This window comes from Zonotrichia albicollis, chromosome 9 (assembly GCF_047830755.1).
Source record: "Zonotrichia albicollis isolate bZonAlb1 chromosome 9, bZonAlb1.hap1, whole genome shotgun sequence".
Taxonomy (NCBI): Eukaryota; Metazoa; Chordata; class Aves; order Passeriformes; family Passerellidae; genus Zonotrichia; species Zonotrichia albicollis.
The window spans coordinates 37,783,790-37,796,199 of record NC_133827.1 but is presented as its reverse complement, the minus strand read 5'-3'; the positions used below and the strand labels follow the sequence as shown (position 1 = coordinate 37,796,199).

The 12,410-nt window shown below is 46.9% G+C and overlaps 1 protein-coding gene across 2 annotated transcripts in view; it reads right to left on the bottom strand.

The window, feature by feature from the left end:
* PLD1 (phospholipase D1) overlaps window positions 1–12,410 on the bottom strand; it is a 62,414-nt gene that overhangs the window by 45,562 nt on the left and 4,442 nt on the right. The window lies entirely within an intron of this gene.

Genomic DNA, 12,410 nt, shown 5'->3' with positions numbered 1-12,410 from the left:
TGAGCTATATCACTGGCTGGTCAAATCCCAGATTTAATTCACCTGGTGCAGCGTTTCCCAGGTCAGGCTACATGAAGGAAAAGCTCACTCAGAAAATCAGTAGGAGTTTTTGCTACATGTTCTTCCTTTGAGTGAAACAGTGCTAAAAACTCCCAGCATTATTAAGATTTCCTCTATTTCTATGCTCCTTACACAACTGCCTGTGGTGTCTGCGTGCCTCGTGCTCTCCCACGGCTCCATCCTCTCAGCAGGCTCCAAAGTTACAGCTCTAAAGGTTCCTCTCCAGGGTCAGGAGTATCCTGATCCGCACAAAAAACCTGGGATCAACAAGCTGGATCCCGCTTCTTCTGTGCTCACCCCTCCAACATCCCAGGTGGCTGCAGGGGACCAGCCCACTGTCCCTTAGTGATGGGGACACAGCCAGGGAAAAGGCTGCAGCCCACTCAGGGCACTCAGGCACTGGCACTCAGAAGTGTTTGGGCACTGGTGGCTACAGCACTTCCCAACTTTATTCCCACCCATCCATTCCAGGAGCCTGAGTCACAAGAAAAATAGGGAAGGAAGAAGCCAAAAATAATAAGGAAACAAAAGTAAATCGATATATGAGGCATGGCCACTGACACCAGCACAAGCCTTTCCTGCTTGTGAATATTTGCAAACCCTCTTCCTCTTCCTCCTCTAGGCTCTGCATCTCACCATGGGGCTGTGGAGCTGGCTGCTGGTCCTTGCACACAGCCAGGCTCCAGCTTCCTCCTGAGCATCGCCCTAATGATGATAAAAAGTCCCTTCAATCTTTGTCCTGCTCTGCAATAAATGTCACAGCTACCCTGAAAAAATATGGTTGGGACAAACTGGCAACATTTTACAGAAGTCAATACAAGGATGCCCATTTATCCTTGTGGAAGCTCTTACATTGTGTTAAAGAATGATTTTTCCAAAGAAGTGTGACATTTCTGATGTTAAGTTCTGCAAAGAACACTATGCAATTATTCTTGTGTGAGCTCCACAACAAGAGCTGGGTATGCTGTAACTTGGAAATAATTTCACATTTTAATAAATCATGTATTTAGCTGCTTTTGAAAGAGCATTCTTTATTATTGTTTCCTCTTGAAACAAGTCCATTATTTCATTACTACACAAGGCTGATACCATGTATGCCTAAAAACACGTTAGAAGCAGCTGCCTTCAGAAAAAAAAAATCCATTTGCACACGAACTTGAATCAAAAAAACTGGGTCAATCTCTTCTCTCATACCAAAGTAAAAGTAGAAGCAACAGTTTCATCTTGGGATTGAGGGCTCCAAGGGCCTGGGTAGCTCTGTCACATTCCACCAGTGGCGGGGAAAGCCACCAGGGCACAGAAGGTTTTAGGACCAGACCAGGGGATCACTGGGCCCCCAGGTCACTTCAAGAGACCTGCATGAACAATTCAAATACAAACACACAGGTGGGTACCACCTTTCCCAGTGATACCCTGAACTTTGGGGAAATGTCCTGGTTTCAGCTGGGACAGAGTTAATTTTATTATTAGCTGGTACAGTGTTGTGTTTTGGATTTAGGACCAGAAGAATGTTGATAACACACTGATGTTTGAGTTGTTGCTAAGTTCTGCTTCCCCTAATTCAAGGACTTCCCAGTTTTCAAGGCTCTGACAATGAGGAGGTGCACAAAAAGCTGTGGGGCAGCATGGCCAGGACAGCTGACCCAACCTGGCCAAAGGGAAATCCCATTCCATTCCACAGGACACCATTCCCAGGATATCAGCTGGGGAAATTGGCTGGGGGGTGCCAACTGCTGCTGGGGCTGGGCACTGGCCAGGGGGTGGTGAGCAATTGCTGAACTGTGCCTCACTTGTTTCTATCAGTGTTATTCCCCTTTTGTTACAATTATTACTATATTTTATTTTGTTTCAATCATCAAACTGTTCTCATCCCACTGATGTTATCCAACCCAGCCCGTGCACTCTCTGTGCAGCAGGAATTTGGCACTGGCACTGTCCCACACCTCCCCTGTCACCACTTCATGGAAAGCCAGCTCTCCCCCTTGGAAGCTTTACACTTTTCCCATTCTGACAAAGTACTGCAGGGGACTTCAATTATTCAGTGAGAAGAAGGTACATTTTCATTTGTTTGGAGTGAAGTCATTCCACCTGATATAGACTGGCTTTGGATGTTTGATTTTCTCCCTGGAAAGCAGGCATACATAAACAGCATTCCCAAGGGAGGCCATGCTGCCAGGCTTTCCCAAATAACCCTGGGGATGGCAGGAGGGAGCCCAGAGCCTCACTCTGCACTAATACCTACATTGAAATCCTATTTCCCACTCAGCACTTCAAGCAAAGAATTTTTTGTGTATTTCTAGCTGGAAATAAAGTAGCACCTTGCTTTGTATTTCTGTGTACATTCACATTTAGAAACAAAACAATTTTTTCCCTCCATCAGATGATGCTTTTACTTCATGGAAACTTAATGTCCTTTCCAAAAGAAGTTTTCCATGGTCAAAAAGAACACCAGCCCAAACACACTCTGGACATGCCATGCCAGCAATTACACTTGAAGGAAACCAGCAGACAAAAACCACATCAGCAGGGCTGCAGGAAGAGCAACAGAGAGGAGCCAACAGAGAGAGGAGATGCTCATCCTCCCTCCTCCTCCTCCTCTCCTCCCCACTGTGCCAGGTACAGCTGGGTTCTTTGTCACATTAATTGACACAGTTGGTTAATGGATAAACAATTAACCAGTGTATGCAATGATTATTTCCAAGGGACCGCAGCAGGGCTCCATAACTCAGGATTTTATTATTTATTTTTTTTTAAAGCTAAAGCTGTTTTCACAGCTGGCACAGACAAACCCTGCGATAAAGCAGGGTCCAAACTCAGGTGGGCCTGAGTCAGTCCCAGCAGCAAGATTCCTGCCATAGAGATTAGAGCTGAATTTTGGGGTTGAGAAGGAAAATGTGACTTGCCCCACAAACCTGGGCAGGGGCCAGGCTCTCTGTCACAGCTGGCTGCTGCAGAGCCACAGGACACAGGGCAAACCCAACGCTGGGCAGGGCAGATGGCACTGGGGTCAGCTGGAAAGACAGGACATACACACCCCTCTGAAAGCTTTGCCAAATTGCTTACAGGGCCCTGTTCCATAGGAGCTATTTAACCTCTCGGGCAGAGTTTCCATGTGGTCACTCTGCATTCCCATGGGCAAGCTGAGGAATGCCTGGGCTAATCTGCAACAGGCTGGGTGTAAATAGGCACCAGACATGGACATCCAGGATTTTAGGCAGGCTGCACCAAGAAGGCCCTGTCTGTCCAGTGCCACTCACTGCTCACACTGCTGACAGACTAGAGAAGGGAATTACGAACCTCTGACACGCAACTCAAGCAATACCAGCAAATCGCAGCAGACTGCAAATAACAGGATAAAACTTTTGAGAAATAAGTGCTGCATTTTCAGCTGTTGCTGAATCTATTTTCTATTAAAGACAGAAAATAAGCAGCATGTTTTTTAAAGGAAAATAAACCCAAACAACCAAAGAGAAAAACCAGGATCTGACTGAGTCAAGAACCGGCAATCCGAACAAACGCAAAACCTGTGCCAAGATGAACAAACAGGACTGTTGCCTGTGAGCCAGGAAGGAAGGGATGATGCAGAACACAGGAGAACTCAGGCCTAAAGCATTTGACCTGTGAGAACAGTGTCAATACTGAGAGAAAGCAGAGAAATGTCACAGCAGACTGCAACCCTACAGAAGGTTGCTGTGAGCAGGGTGGACAAGGGAGAAGTGCTCTGAATTAGAATCACAGAACGGTTTAGGTTGGAAAGGACCTTAAAGGTCATCCAGTTCTAACCCCCAGCCACAGGCAGGGACATCTTCCATTATCCCAGATTGCTCCAAGCCCCTTCCAACCTGGCCTTGAACATTTCCAGGGATGGGGCATCCACAGCTTCTCTGGGCAACCAATGACTCAGCACCCTCAAAGGCAGGAATTTGTTCCTAATATCTAATTTAAACCTACTCTCTTTTAGTTTAACTGCTGAGATTAGGGATAAAGCCCTATCTAATGGCAAAGGCAAGCATTGCCTGAGGAGGGATTTGCAGAGCCCCCAGGGCTTGCAGGAGGCAGGGGAACAGTTGCACCCCAAACCTGGAGTGGCAGCCTGTGTTTGAACAGGGGGAAGGTGCTGCTCCAGCTTCATCCGGCTCAAAGTCTGCCTGGGCAAAGGTAGCAAGAGGGAAAACACAATGAAAAGACTCAGCAGTAAAGGAAAACCTTGGAAAGAATGAACAGACAAGGAAACACAAGGAGATGATTAAAAACTGGAAGATTTTTACATACTATAAACCCTATAAATACAGCTGGCACTGCCTTTTGTCCAGCCCAATCTCATATCAATTACTTCCTCTTGAAGCACCACTTAAGCTCTCTGCCTTCTGTCCCAGACTGTCCCCACAGCACACAGGCCCCACACCTCTTGAACTAATAAAATATATGCACTGGAAATAGTGACTTTACCAAGAATCAGCCAAGATTTCAACTGCAGGGACAATGACTAAAAAATCAGAAATTAACTATATTAATCCCTGACCCCTTGTGAATATATTGCAAACCCGTAGCTCCATCCTGCAACTTTGCAAGCCCAGTATCTACTTGCTCTTTGCCATTTTGGTTATGCTTTAACCCCAAGTTATTATTTCAGGGATCATATGACCATCTCAGCCTTCACTAAAGAAAATTTTTTTCTACTTGTTGCACAGGACAACAAAAGCACAGCTTTAAAGGCATGGAAACTGGAAGGCAGAAAATACATATTTTTGTAAATATTCATGAACAGTTCTGTGTTTGAAGACACTGACGTCCTGATGTGAAAATGTATGCAGCTGGTAATAGCACAGACTACCTAAAACATGGTCAGCCTAAGTTTATTCTGTATCATGGCAGATCAGAAACAAGCTCAGACAATCACAGTTCCTTAATGATGTTCTGATGCTGAAAAGTACCACAAAGAGCTATGAAACCCAGAAAAATTTAATTTGGAAAAAATGGTAAGCAGAGAAGAGAAAATACATCCAGGAAAAACAGACATTTCCTGCTAATCCCTCCCAGGGTTTGGTGCTCTGTATCAACTCTTATCCCTACGGTGAGAAACTCTATAATCCCTGAAAATGATCTCATTGCTGTTCTCATGACATCTCTCCCAGTACAGTGACCTTTTGGCAAGGGCTGTGACAAGTGACCTCTGTTCCCATACTTGGTTTTGTCCTGCAGGCAGCGCCCACGGTGGAACACACAAAAACCTCCCAGGCTGCCTGGAGCAGAACAGACAGGCTCAGGCCAAAGCAGGGCAGTGAAATGGGGTCAATAAACAGAAAACAAACAAACAAACAAAAAATCAAAGAATCAAAGCATGAATTCTCTCTCTCCTCCTGCTGCTGCCAGGAGCCTGGGTGCAATAGGGGCACCAAGAGCCCAAATGAAATTCCAAGGAATTCCCATGCACCATGCCCTCAACAGCTTTTTGCTCTGTCTAGTGGTGGTGACTCTCTTGCATGTAAATATTTCCTCATTCATCCCATTTTAAACCTCAAATTATCTTTGGACCACTCTGTGTTGGAGAAATACTCTCACCTGATAAAAGCCATTTCTGAGGAGTTATTTGCCTCCCCCAGGAGAAGCTGGGCTTGTCAGCACCCCAGATTTATGCCCTGGCACACCTTCCTTCTACAGCCCTGGGCAGGGGTCAGCCCTCCACTTCCACAGTTAGGAAGTGTCCCTGTGCTCAGGATCCCTGCCAGCACCTGCAAAGAGCATCCTGCTTTTCCAGCCCAGGAAAAATCCCCATACTCACACCAAGCAAAACAGACACACTGATTTTATCTTCCCCTCAATATTGAATCAAAAACCCAGGGCTCTTGTAGGTAGCATGTTACATTCCCTAACCATGAAACTTAAAGACAATAGGGTTGAAAAATGCTCAGCAATGCCTTAATCCTGTTCTTCAGTTCAGTACATGGAAAACACACAGCCAGAGGAGCCAACAGCCAGCAACAGCAAATGCAGACGCCTCCTGAAAATCTGCCCTCCTGGATGCTCATACTGCAGGGGCAGTGCAAAAGGATTAGGGTTTGTTTTTTAAAACATACAAAACAGCTCTTGAATAAGAACCAAAGCATTGCTCCTACCCTGGAAAGATCTGGAGCTAGAGAAGTTAAAAACCCAGATCAACAATAGACACATTGAAACATCATCCAGACCTAATTTGCTTATCTTTAGCCCAATCCTGATAAAACCAAAACATTTTAAAATACTGTTTCCAAAACAATTATCCCCACAAAGTGCCCACATTTAATAGCAACACCTCTAAAAGCAGGAACCAATTAGAACTTCCTGCAGCACAGTTCCCTGGCTCTGCATTATTGATTTCCACAGTCCTTGCCACGTGAGGTTTATTGCCAAGCCACCAGCCTGCCCACAGGAGCAGCAGAGTCACAGGAACCCACACAGCCTGTTTGTAACAGGGCACAGGATGCTTCAAGGCTGGAAACAGCAGGTTCATCTTTGGAAGTGCCTGCTGCACTCTCCACAATGGGCAGAGCCTGTTCTGACCCTGGACAGGGCTCTGCAGCACCCATCCCACATTTCTCCCACTGTAGGAGAAAAGGACAGAAAAGCCAGGCAGGTTAAGGGAAAGGATGAGGTAAGGCACTGGTGACTAACCCACAGCTTCAGCCAGAAAGCCCCTCCATGCTGGTTTGTCCCCACACCCAGGCCCAGCCCAAGCGTCAGGCACCTCCCAAGGACTCGTTTCATTTGCTTTACAGAACAGTAGAGGGAAAACACAAACATCCTCGGATGGGCAGCATCTGATCTCATGCTGATGTACTGACTGCTCTGGCTCCATCTCCTCCTGCCCAGCAGCACCATCCCTGCTCCCTGGGCTGCCACAGGAAGTGCAGCCTCCCCAGGAAGCCAATCATTAGGTATTTATTGATAATTAAGGCTGGCCCTGCACATATTAATTCATCGCCTTGTTTGGATTCCTCAGGCACGGACAAGAGTGTTTAAGCACAGCACTCACACCTCTGTGTGGCTGTGCATCCTTCAGGGATCACCACCTGCATTCCCTGATGTGGCCCATGGGAAACACCTTGCAGCCCTAAACCCAGGAGCAGTGCACATAACAGCCCCCAAAACCAGGACAGGGGATGCCCAGAGCCTCTGGAACCTGGTTACTCACCCCCAGAGACAAACCAGCACTATAGCTGCAGGCAGGCAAAGGGAGCCAGGTGACAGCACCTTGGGGATCAGCTCCATCTCAGCATCCCCAAACCACACATCCAAGATGCAACAGTGGTCAATAGAGTCCTGGGCTGATGGAAAAGAGGGGATTGGAAAACTGCCTGCTGCAAACAGCAGGAAGGCAAAAGCATACAGCGCTTCTGGGTGCTGATAGACACACAGAGTTTGGCACAAGACAGAGCTCACAAAAGCTTTATATAAAATCCTAAAAGCAAGGAGCTAGCCAAAGTGATGGTGCAATGCACAGGACTATTAGAGTGGCCATCTCCATGAAATCAGGGATAACAGCAACCACCATAGTGCTCACAGGATGCTACTCATGGCTGCAGCTCTTATCCACAGCTGAACACACCACACAAATACAGCAGGTATTTTTGGTACCTAAATGTATAGATATCTACAGGCTGATGTCCTGTACATCACCCAACAGTACTGTGGTATCTCCCAGTGCCACGTGTGCTCCAGCAAGTGCCACCTGCCAAGCCACATTTCCGCAGGGAATTCCGGCAGCTCGGAGACAAGCGGGCATGCTGGCAGGCAGCCCAACACCTCCATCCCTCCCACAGTGGGTTAGGTGGCAGCTGATAAATGCAAACACAGACCTTCACATATCTCCTACCAGCCAAGCCAATTCCAGGGAAAGCACTGCAGCCTGTGCTCGGGAGGGATTCAGTGACTGCAACAGGATCTCAGCCCTGCACGGGCACCGGCCCCTGGCAGCAGCTCTGGATCACAGCAAAGAGCACAGGTACGTGTCAGGAGGTCAATGTCCCTGCTCCTGCTGCCACCCTGCTGCTGATTGAACTGTTCTCATTAAGGGGACACATGACTTTTCTTTTTCCTTCTGCTTTTTTCCATAGGAAACCACAGACACGTGATTTTGATGACCTTTTTTGTGACCTGCTCAAAGAAACGAGGAATTTCTGTGGGTATCACAGCAACAAGGAATAGCAGATTTAGACCATACATTTTTATTAATAGTTTTGTTAAAAGTTTAGCACTTTAATAAAATGTTGTTTCTATTGTCTTGACTTTTGGGAGTTTGTTTGCCCTAATGGAACTTTTAAAATCATTTCCATTTAAGAAAAACCAAACAGTTGGCAGGAGCAGAGGGCCATGATGGAGGAGGAAAGCAACCCTCCCACTAAACAGTCCTGCTGTTCGTGTGGTCCCCACTACAGCACAGAACTCCAATGTTCCCACGTGAGCAGCCAAGTCCAACTCCAACTCCCTCCCCTGCCTGGGGAGTGCAAGGCACAGGCTCATCTCCCAGGGTGGCTTCCCCAAAACACCACCAGCTTTGAGGACAACCACTTCTGGGTGACCACCACAGTTTTACTGATGTTTCTGTCCCTCTTGGAGGCAGCTCCAAGTGCAGGGTGCAGGGCTGGGACCCACATGCAGGTCCACACAGGTGCCAGCCCACACTGATCCTTCCTGGCAGCATTAATGAACCCTGTGACTGCTCAGGCTGAACATGAAGCTGTGCCAAGCTTTCGCTGGCTGTGCACACACTGCCAGAAACCAAAGCACGGGATCATCTCTGGTAAATTGGTGTGAGAGGAACTGCAGCACCTTGGGGTCACCAGGCTGTCCCAGCAAGGGGATGTCCCAGCTCCTCTCTGCTCCTCAGCCAGAATCCTGCTGCTGCCCCAGCCCAAACAGGGCCCTGCACCACCCTGAAAGCACTGTCACTGTCAGGCTGGAGCCACAAGGGCAAAGCCCCATGATGTGGTGCAGACCCCAAAACGCTCCTGTACTCCTGCCTGCAACCCTGGGTTCTGCACCTTTCCAAACTGAAGCTCCCCAGTGATTTTTAATGTTTTATTTAGCAACGCTTTTAAATGTGTTTGATGCATTCTGGCTGATAAGCTCCACAAGAATTTGATGTCTCTGTCCTCATTTGACTTCAGTTATTTTCCAGTCTACTCTTAAAGCTGCAGTGCTCAGTGGCTCCCACCATCGAGCTGGGACACCCAGCACTAAAAGGCTGTTGTACAATCAGGCATCATTCCCAAAAAAACTAAAATAGCAGGTGACAGAGGTGACAACAGGAGGGTGCATGTGTGCTCCTGATCCACGTTTCCAAGAACAGCTGCTTTTCCTCAGCTCAGCCAGCACCAACATGAGCAGACATCAGCCCTCAGCCTCCCTTTCACACCCAGAAATCCCCAAACAGCTTCTTCAGTGGATTTAGAGTAACACCAAGGTCTGGCAAGAACTGCATTTTCCTTCTCTGTGGCCAGCTAAGAAAAATATTTGTGAATGTTGTTTACAAGAAGAAAACAGTTGGCTTGGGGAAGTCCCAGAGGTAACTGTAAGAGAATTACACCAAGCTTAGAGGGCAGAGGTGATGCTGTCCCCAGGACTTCACAGAGAGTTCCAGGTGGCTTTGCAAACCAGCCATGGACACCCTACATGGGAACATAACAGCACCAAGGAAACAAGACTCAAGCCAGTGAAAAGTTAATTTTTCTATACCTTGAAGTGTTTGATTCATCATCAGAATTAAGGATGAGTAATTACAGTAATTGGGTTCTGATTTCTCAAACAATTCTGGAATGATGGCTGAGGTTTCAAACTGAGATCAAATCCAGGCAAATTTAATAAGAAATGGTCTGTTATGAAGCAGTTACTTGCAGGAACAGAATAGCTCCCTTATGTTTCTTTCTTAAATACAACTAAACACCTGCAAATATATGCAAAATATCTCATTTACATACATTGACAATACTGACAGCTTGCTGAATGCAGAACAAAATAGATGCTGTGGACAAATTTTTTTTAACCACTTTCCTAGAGGGGAGAAACATCAAGCCTGCACAGGAGAACAGTGATGGCAGGCAGGGAAACATGAGGCTCATCTCAGAGCTCAAATCAAGCCTCAGCTGCCTCCTCTCTCCCACCCAGACCTCCAGTATCTTACAAGCAACACAGGTGTCTAGCCAAGGCAGACACTCTGCAGTTCATTCTCCTTTTGTTTAAACTCCTTTACAGTATTTTTCCCACAAATTCCTAGAGGAAATCAGAGCATTAATATTATGACTTACAAGCTTAACCCTCCAGACCTCAGCACACAATGAGGCAAAAATTAAAGACTATTTTTCTTTCAGCTGCCATGACCTTCTGGAGCAGCACTGCCCAGAAAAGTGTTTGCAGAGAGTTTTCTGCATGTACAAAAAAAAAAAATCTATTCGGCAGGAAGAAACGCAATAGTTTTGAGAGAGAAGTAAAAAAGGCTAAATAGGCTCAGACAGCAGTTCCCATCATGCCAGATCTTTCTCCTGGTGAACAAAATGGCTCACTTGCCATAACTGCTGCCAAAACTCTGCAGGATCAGGTCTAACCACAGAGATTTCAAAGCCACCATGAGTCATCTACTATTCTTTCTTGGTAAGACTTAACACTGGGTGGGACACACACACACAAAAAAAAAATCAATTTGCAGGAAACCTCAGTCATGGAAAAATATACTTCAGAACATCTCACAGGGACTACATAAATAGCAAAAGAGAAATGAGAAAACAAAGTACTTCTTTCTGAAAAGACTGTGATGCACTGCCTGCTCTCTAAATGGTTTCAGCAGCCTTTCACTGTGACAGAAGGACAGCTGAGCTTCCTAGAAGACCCCAGCAGCCACCAGGGCTTCCCAGTGCACCCAAGAGAACCACAAGTAAGGCAGATTTGAGTTCTTCATGTGAAGTCAGCTGCATCTTGTCACTGCACCTCACTTGAACTGAAAGGGAAAATATAAATGCAAACCACCCAATCGTTCCACTCTTGTGTGCCACATGCAAAGCTGGTTGGGAGTCAGAACAGTTTTTAAATAAATAAAAGCCCCAACAGCAGGGTTGGCTTTAGCCAGGTACTGAGGTACAGTTATGAGGTCCTGCCATGGCCACAACACCTCAGCTACTGAAAGTGTTGAAAGGTGCAATTAGTTACTCTTGCTGGTTTATTTTCCCCCTGCCTGAGGGCTTCCTGGAGGCTTCAAGCAGGAGTCAGCCCAGCTGATGGTGAGAGAAGTTCATCTGAGTCAAGGCAGTGCAGTGAGCTCTGTGCTCACCAGTGGGTGTTTTCTGGGTGGGACAGAGACAGGCAGGAAGAACAAGAAATGAGTATTTCTGATTAATAAAATCCTGCCAGCAGTCTGGCTGGTAGAATGGGAGAAGTTTCTAGGAAATGGTTCAGCGATGAGCGAGTGCCAGTGGTGAGGAAGAGCCCCAGGACACGGCACTGGCAGATCCTGGAGGGGAAAAAGAAGCAGGTTCTTGCATGGCCAGGCAACCAGAAACTGCAACTGGCTCTGAATCAGCCACTTGCACAGGCTGGGACAGAGGCTGTCAGAGCCCTGCTCTGTGGGACATTGTCTGCCTGGCACTGCCTTTTGTCTCTGTGCTCTGCAACACTTGCCCAGAGAAGAGAGGACCCTCTGTGCCAGGACCACCTCCCCAGCCCTGGGGAAGAAGATGCAAAGTGCCCCCAGCTCACTGGGTTTTTTTCAGTAGGTTTATCTTATCTCTACCAAAAAAGAGCCCTCATGGGGGGCTGCACACGAGGGCTCACTGCACCAGCAGAAAGAAAAACGTAAAACAGGAATCAGGCCCACTCACAGGCCGACCAGGAAAACGCAATCCAGGAAATGCACTTGAATTCTTTCTTCACCAGCAGGTGCAAGCCAGGAAAATAGATCTCAACACCATGAATATTCAGAATACTTGCTGCTGTCAGTAAAGTGTGCACAGGACTCCCCCACCCAGACAGAAGAGTCTCCTTCTGCCAAGTAAATCTGCCAATACTGATCAGGTTTCTTATCCTCAGCCCTGCAGCTCCTCTCCCAGAGAGACTTTCCATGGGTGAACAGTGGAGGACTGCTCTTTACTGAAAAACGTGCACTCCACCACTATTCACCTTTTTATTACAGCCTTTCTCCCTAAATACTGAGTTCCTTAGGACAGTAGATCATTTATTTTAGCTATTCGTCCTCTGCCACAGAAAACAGGATAGAGGAGGAAGGGACAATGCTATGACACAAAGGTAACTTATGCAAACTGGCTACTTGGCTGTCAGATCCTACTGGAGCTGCAGCACCATTTGATTTGATGGAGCCCAACACG